Source organism: Podarcis pityusensis (genome assembly GCF_964106645.2).
Source record: "Podarcis pityusensis genome assembly, chromosome: Z".
Taxonomy (NCBI): Eukaryota; Metazoa; Chordata; class Lepidosauria; order Squamata; family Lacertidae; genus Podarcis; species Podarcis pityusensis.
Genome location: NC_138044.1, coordinates 18,337,872 through 18,344,914, shown reverse-complemented (window position 1 = coordinate 18,344,914; position 7,043 = coordinate 18,337,872). Strand labels below are relative to the sequence as shown.

The 7,043-nt window shown below is 46.7% G+C and overlaps 1 long non-coding RNA gene across 1 annotated transcript; it reads left to right on the top strand.

The window, feature by feature from the left end:
• Positions 1-3,810: 3,810 nt before the first annotated feature.
• Positions 3,811-5,945, top strand: LOC308467873. Its single transcript, XR_013981350.1, has 2 exons — positions 3,811-4,208; positions 5,576-5,945. It is a non-coding gene; the product is annotated as an uncharacterized lncRNA (long non-coding RNA).
• The last annotated feature ends 1,098 nt before the right edge of the window (positions 5,946-7,043 follow it).

Here is a 7,043-nt window from a genome sequence, read left to right as displayed (position 1 = left end):
GGTTTACAACAGATTAAAACATCAAATAAAATAATCCATAATAAAATATTGCTGAATAAAGTCAAGTATAAAGTATACATTCAAAGCAGCACACAAGGCAGATGCTCTGCTACTTAATTATGGCCCTTCCTACAAACAAAGTAAGATTCTAGTCCTCGTAGTTCTGAATAAAGAGCTGAATTAAATAGGAATTTAGGTCCATATAGCCTTCTGCTGCTACCAGTCATTGTTCTTTAGTGATTTGTTAAGTCTTTTTAAAGACTGTGTCATTTTATGCATTTTTATTAATCTATTTGCCTGTTGCAAATGCCCTTTGCAAAGGACAGACATATAAATGAATGAGTGAATGAATGCTATGGTTGGATTGTTGGGAGTTAGGAAGTGAGAAATGGAAGAAGTGTCCTTATTTATTTATTTATTTTAATTTCTAAACTGCCCTTCATCCGAGGATCACAGGGTAGCTTATAACATAAAAACACAAAATTTCATAACAAACAAAATATCCCTTCCCACGCACAATTTAAAGGGCAATTGATTGTTTAATTAGCCAAAGGCCAGAGAGAAGAGGAGTGTTTTTGCCTGGTGCCTAAGGATATGTAGTGAAGGCGACAGGTGAGCCTCCCTGGGGAGATGCTCTGCTACTTAATTATGGCCACCACATAAAATGGGGAGTCACCACATAAAAAGGCCGCTCTCATGTTGCCACCCTCCAGACCTCTTGTGGAGGGGGCACATAAGGAAGAGACACTGATGGTGATCACAGTGTGAAATTTTAGGGAAAAAATACACTGGATTGGGTGTCCTCTGAGTCTCCAAAATCAGCTCTGAGTCTGGAAGAGGACCAGGGGTTGCAATCATAGAATTGAAAGGCACCCAAAAGGCCGCCTAGTCTAACCCCCCTGTAATGCAGGAACCACAGTTAATGGCTGGGCTGTATCCACTTTGAGAAGGTGGGTAGCTGGGGAACAGAAAGTGCCCTGGTTCTGGCACCATTCAGGGTCCCTGCAGTGACTCTAAGCACAAATGGACTCTTGCAGTGTTCTTCAACCTTTGGTCTCCAGCTGTACTACAATACCCATTATCCCTGGCCATGGGCTAATCCGTATGGGGGTGATAAGCATAGTAATTCAACAATATCTGGGGGCCCACAACTGAAGGACAGTGGACTGTTGCCTGGGTGCCTTTCCCAGAAGCATTTGATAAAGTGGCTGATGGTATCCTATTGAATGTGGGCAGTTTGAGTTGGATAAACTGGGATCATGGTAAGCAGGGCAGGCTAGTAGATCTCAGCACCCTACTGCTGGGACAGGAGCAGGATTTGGGGATTATTTTTCTGAGAAAGACACACACGGGTGGGGAGGGGGGTGGAGAGAGAGAGAAGCAGAAGAAAGTAATAAATGCAGCCTCAGCAAGGATTAAAGGAGCCTGTCCGAGTTGTTGAACTTGGGCACTGCGTTCCCAAAGATTATTGTGTTCAAAAGGCATTCCTAACATAGTTTATTCCCAGTCATCTGTTGCAATCCATGGCTGCTCTACAAACTGGAGCATTTGCTCCAACTTCACCCCCACCCCCACCCCCCTGTCCCATCTCATAAGTGTAACCCTAGCAGCTCAGGATCATTACATGGGGATGAGGGGCTTGAAAGAGAGCAGAGCTTTTGCTTGGGTGCCTGCTTTTACGCACTGCTAGACATCTTCTCTCTGTGCCTATCCCCCCCCCCCCCAATTATCTGACATGAATTCAATGCAAGGCAGAAATCTGGAAGAATCCAAAGCAGGCAAGCTCATTTTGTTTGGTGTCTGTGTCTACTAAGCACAGCTCATTTGCACAATGCACAGGACCACATAAGAATGTCAGGATTACTTTGCTAGATCTTTTAAAAAGGTTACTGCCTTCCACCAAATCAGAATACTGGCCCATCAATCTCAGTATTTTCAGCACTGACTGGCAGCAACAGCTCTCTGGGGTTTCAGGTAGGGGGCATTCCGAGCCCCACTGGGAGATGCTGTTGTGGATCGAAAGGAGATCCAATTCAACATTAGGAAGAGTCGTTTGACAGTGGGAGAGACTCCCTGAGTAGGTGGTGGACTGTCCTTCATTGGATTTTTTTAAATAGAGGTTAGGGGACAACTGTCAGGGATTCTTTAGCTGCAATTCTTGCATTGCAGGGGGTTGGACTAGATGACGCTTGGGGTCCCTACAGTTCTATGGCTCTTTGAACCTGGGACCTTCTGCATGCATGACAGGTGCTCTGCCACTACGCTGCGGTCCTTCCAAGTCTAGATGGACTGTTGGAGGTCCATCTCTCCCCCCCCCCCCAATACACAATGTTCATTGCATGGGTAAATGACGAATCAGGTGACAGCATTAAGGAGGCTGCAGCTTCAGCACTGAGACAGCAAATCCTTCCTTTGACCTTGGACCAGAGGTGCTAAACCTGAGCTGCCCACTTCCCAGCTTCCAGTTCCCATTTAACTCAGCAGCTGTTTTGCTTTGCAGTGGAAGATTGCAAAAGGAGTATATTGCAAAAATGAGAGGCCCCCCCCCCCCATTTACTAAGGCTGTTTAACTAAGCCTGGTTGAGGGACGTGGCCCCCTGCTCTGCGCTGATGACCTCCAGATCGTACATGTGGCTTTCAGGTCCCCATTTGGAATGTGCCCCAGCTGCTCTTTAGAATTGCCCTCTGTGCTTGGGAATGCGTTTCCATAACAGGAAGAGGAACCCGCAGTGGTGTAAGGATAGCTGCAGCAGGAGGAGCAGGTTTCCTGGCTAACTTTGTTTCAGAATCATACCATGGTGAAGGGCAATGATGGTCAGTGGCATCGTGGGGGGAGGGCACAGGGGCCGCGGCAACAGGCGCAAATTTCTGAGGGGTGTAACCAGGCACCCCCATGACAGGCTCCCTCATCAAGGCTGGAGACGTGGGGAGGCAAGCTGCACCCAGGTCCTGTTTGCAGGATTCCCACTGGGGCATCCGGTTGGCCACTGTGGCAGGATGTTGGACTATGTGGGCTATTGGCCTGATTCTGCAGACTTCATATATATATATATATATATATATATATATATATATACACACACACACACACACACACACACACGAACACAGACACAGAGTGTAAAATTATAGGTACTAGCATAGCTGTCGTTTCCCTTTTTTTAAGGGAAATTCCCTTATTCCGAATAGGATTCCTCGCAAGGAAAGGGAAAAATTGACAACTATGGGTACTAGTATTCATAAGGATATTCATGGGGTAAATATTTAAAGCACAATTAAGCATATATGTATTATGTGTTATATATAGGATAATGGAATATGGAAAAATTGGTTTTTAATACGTAAAAATTTAATGTTATAATATATCAAGAGTAAAGATCAGGATTAAAAAGGAGGGAAAGGAATTGCTGGACTAACAAATTGAATTGGAATACAAAAGAGGGAGGTATGAGGAGGTCCGGGAAATAAGTAAATGTAAGAGAAGTGATGAAAAGATGGAATTGTTTTTAACTGTTTTTTCTTTTTTTTGTATTTTGTATTTTGTATTTTTCCTTTTTATTGTTAATTTTCTTATTAATGTAATCTCCTTCTTTTCTTTGAAATTTTAATAAATATCATTTAATATATATATATATATATATATATAGGATAATGTATATATTATTTAATGGGGTAAATCAGTTAATTGTACTATATACATAATAGTATTAAGATCATCATCCTTGTTCCTGGGATTCCGCCATTTTGCGCAGGGGCCCTTTGATGCCTCATAAGCAGTGTTTCAAGCTCAGCCAGAGGGGGGGAAATGCAGGAGAGAGAGAGAGAAGAGAGAGTTGCAGAAAAAGTCCCTTTTGTCCTTCCCCACAAAGGGGCTTTGAGCTGTGTTATCTGTTGGGCAGCAGCTCAGCGAATGGCCAGGAGGCCTCTGGATGCCAGCAGAGGAGGAATAGTGAGACCGGGCCAAGGCAGGGCTCCCTCCTCCTTCCAGGCACATAAGAAAGGAGCCGGTCCATCAGATAAAGTCCCTCTGGAAGAGACAAGGATCTCTCTCTTGCAGGCATTCCGGCTGTTCCGGATTGAGAACTTCATGCAAAACCAAGGCCTGCAGGGAGCTTTAGAAACCAGCCAGGCTGCCAAAAAGGGTCCCTGGGGCCTGGTTTTCGCAACAGGGCTCGAAGACACCCCCCCAAGCAAGCTGTCAACGTGAGGTATGGTGAACACGGCCTTTGTCTTACAGGAGCGACACCATCACACTGGCAGAATCCAAAGGGCACTGAAAAGAGGCCACAAATTCTGCAGCAAGGGATCATGCAAACTGCTGAAATATTGCAAACTCAGCACATTTGCTAGTATGGTTGTCGTTCTTGTTATTTATTGCATTTCTATCCTGTCTTTTTCTCCAAAGAGCTCTTGTTTAATCCCCAAAATAACCCTGTGAGGTAGGTTACACTGGGAGGCAGCAGCTGGCTGCAAGGTTACCCAGGGAGCTTCATGGCGGATTGGAGATTTGAACCCTGGTCTCCCAGCTCCTAGTCCAACACTAACCACTGTGTCACCACTGGCTGATGGCACTCAACTTTATGGGCTTCTCCTTGTGTTGGAAGGAGGGGGGTTGTGGAGACCACTTGAGACAGCAACAGGAACTCTCCCCCCTCCCATGCCTCTGCTGTTCTCATTTGCATCTAGAACAGAAAGAAGAGGCCTGCAGCTGAATCAGTCAAGGGGGGCCCACCTAGACCAGCCTGCTGTTCCCACAGTGCCCACCAAGTGCCCCAAAGGAAAGTCAATGCAGGATATGAGCCTGACAGCAACTCTCCCCTCCAGAGATTCTAGCAACTGGTATTCAGAAGCATTACTGGTGGAGGCTGAACATAAAGAGGAACCTAGGAATAGGGGGCATCTAGTTCCCACAGTGTCCTAACCCCAAACTACTGGGCCAAAGCAATGTGATGCAGCCCCACCAAACCTCCATTAAGGTCCCTTGGTTGTTGCTGTTTTCAAGTTTGCTCAGTTTTGACTTGCAAAAGGGAAAGGTCCCCCTATACCTTACATAAATCGATGCTGTGACCTGCGTTTTGTGAAGAGCCAGTTAATTTTCTGGTTCAGAGCTCAGGGCAGCTGGGAAAAGGCTTTGCAGAGAGAAGCCGCGTTGGACCTGAGCTCCTGTGCTCTGGGCAGTATGAAAACTGTGGGCGTTCCTCCACCCCCACCCCAAATTCCTCTCTCCAACGTTTCCAATCCAGACCGCTTGAGGGTGGGGGAGGCGGGTGCTGTGAAATGACTTCCTGGTTCCCAGACTTCACATGCCAGCAGTGGCCTTTATTTATGGCCCTGGAGGCTTCCCTCTTGAGCATAAATCAGGAAGGGGGAGGGGGAAGGTCAGCCTAGTTCCTGAGCATGGATGCAAAGGGCTTTCCCTATACTCCGGGAAGCTGGACCTCTGTGTGTGTGTGTGTGTGTGAGCATGGGAAGAGTTAAAGAGGGAGCCTCTGGCCTCTGCCCAGTTCCCTCCCTCCCACATCACAATTGAACCAGGAAATAAACAAAATTGATGCATATTTGTTTCATTTCACAGCTGGAAGATAGAAGGATTTCCTCTTTGATTTCCTGCTTCCAGAGGAGAGGTGATGCGCAATACAGGGGAAGCTGCCCTGTTACGGAGACAGACCATTGGTCCACCAAGCTCTATCTTGTAAACACTGGCTGGCGGCAGCAGCAGCACCACTCCAGGTTTTATGGCGGAGAACATTCCCAGGCCTGCATTGACTGAACCTAGGACTTTTTGCTTGCTAGCTTCCCCAGCCCCTGCCTGAGAACCACAAGCACAGGAATCTTAACTTTATTTTTTAAGGGAAAAGTACCATGCATGGTTCCATGCAGTGAGGGAACAAAGCAGGGTATAGATGTAAGAGAATAAATGAATAAAAATGCAGACAGCAGCTTAATTCTCAGTTTGGGAATCTCTCGCCTCCCCCCATCACACCTCCCCACACCCTGCAAAAATACCCAAGATTTTTGGCTGACTCTCTCAGAGCAACTTTCACACCTCCCAGAGAGTCCCAGCCAGGCCTCAACACCTCTGCAGCTTGGAAGGGTGTGAAATAGCACTGGGTACCAGCCTATCAGATTGTGCTGGGCCTGGGATGCCAGGAAGCCAGCAGCCCTTGACACCTAAGTGAGAGAAGCAGAGAACTCCCTTTGACACCAGTGGCTACTTTTAAGATAAAAGCACCACGGAGGTCCCTGGCAGAGTCTGCAGAAATGAGGATCCCAGCTGAGGGGATGGTGCTTGGACCTAAAAGCCAGCCAGGTGTCTCTTTTTGTGTGGGCCTCATTCTGAAAGGCGCTGGGGTCTCAGCTCTGCCTGGGCATCTCCTACTCTGACCCTGTCAGGGCCCAGGAGAGAGGGAGGTAGGGGGTACATCGTGCCACTGCCATGAATCAAAAAGGGGGTTTGGGAGTCAAAAGAGGAGACCCAGAAATTTCCTGGGACCTCAGAAAGCATTTGCATATATTGTACGAAGCCTATTATTTACATTTTGTGTAAGCCTGCATAAAATTCCATGACACTTCTCCCCCCGCCAACTTCCTCATCTGCCAATTCCCCCCTCCCCTGGGCAATCCAGAGAGGCAGCGCTGAAGTCCCAGCAAACAATATTGCGAGTGGGCAAGTTGAGAAGGCGGGCTTGCTTTGCCTCTCCTGCGGGAGATGCACACTGTCTACTGTCTGCTGGACCGGTGAAGGGCAAGGAGTGTTGGCACTGATGTCCGCCTTGAAGCAGAAGAGGGTGAAGCATCTCGTGGCCATTTTTCGGTAAAATTATCTTTTCCAAACAAGTCATCTAAGAATCAGGAAAGAGTTTGTATTTGCATTGATTCAAATTACATTTGCAGAAGTATAATAGAAGTAATAAAAGCAAAAACACAAAAAAACTCTACCAACGCCCCCACCCATTTTTCCCCCATAGTGTTCTGCTTTATTAATACTATGAATAGAAGACTGGGTCATTATTCATCTCTCTGAATTTTTATTTGGGCTTTTT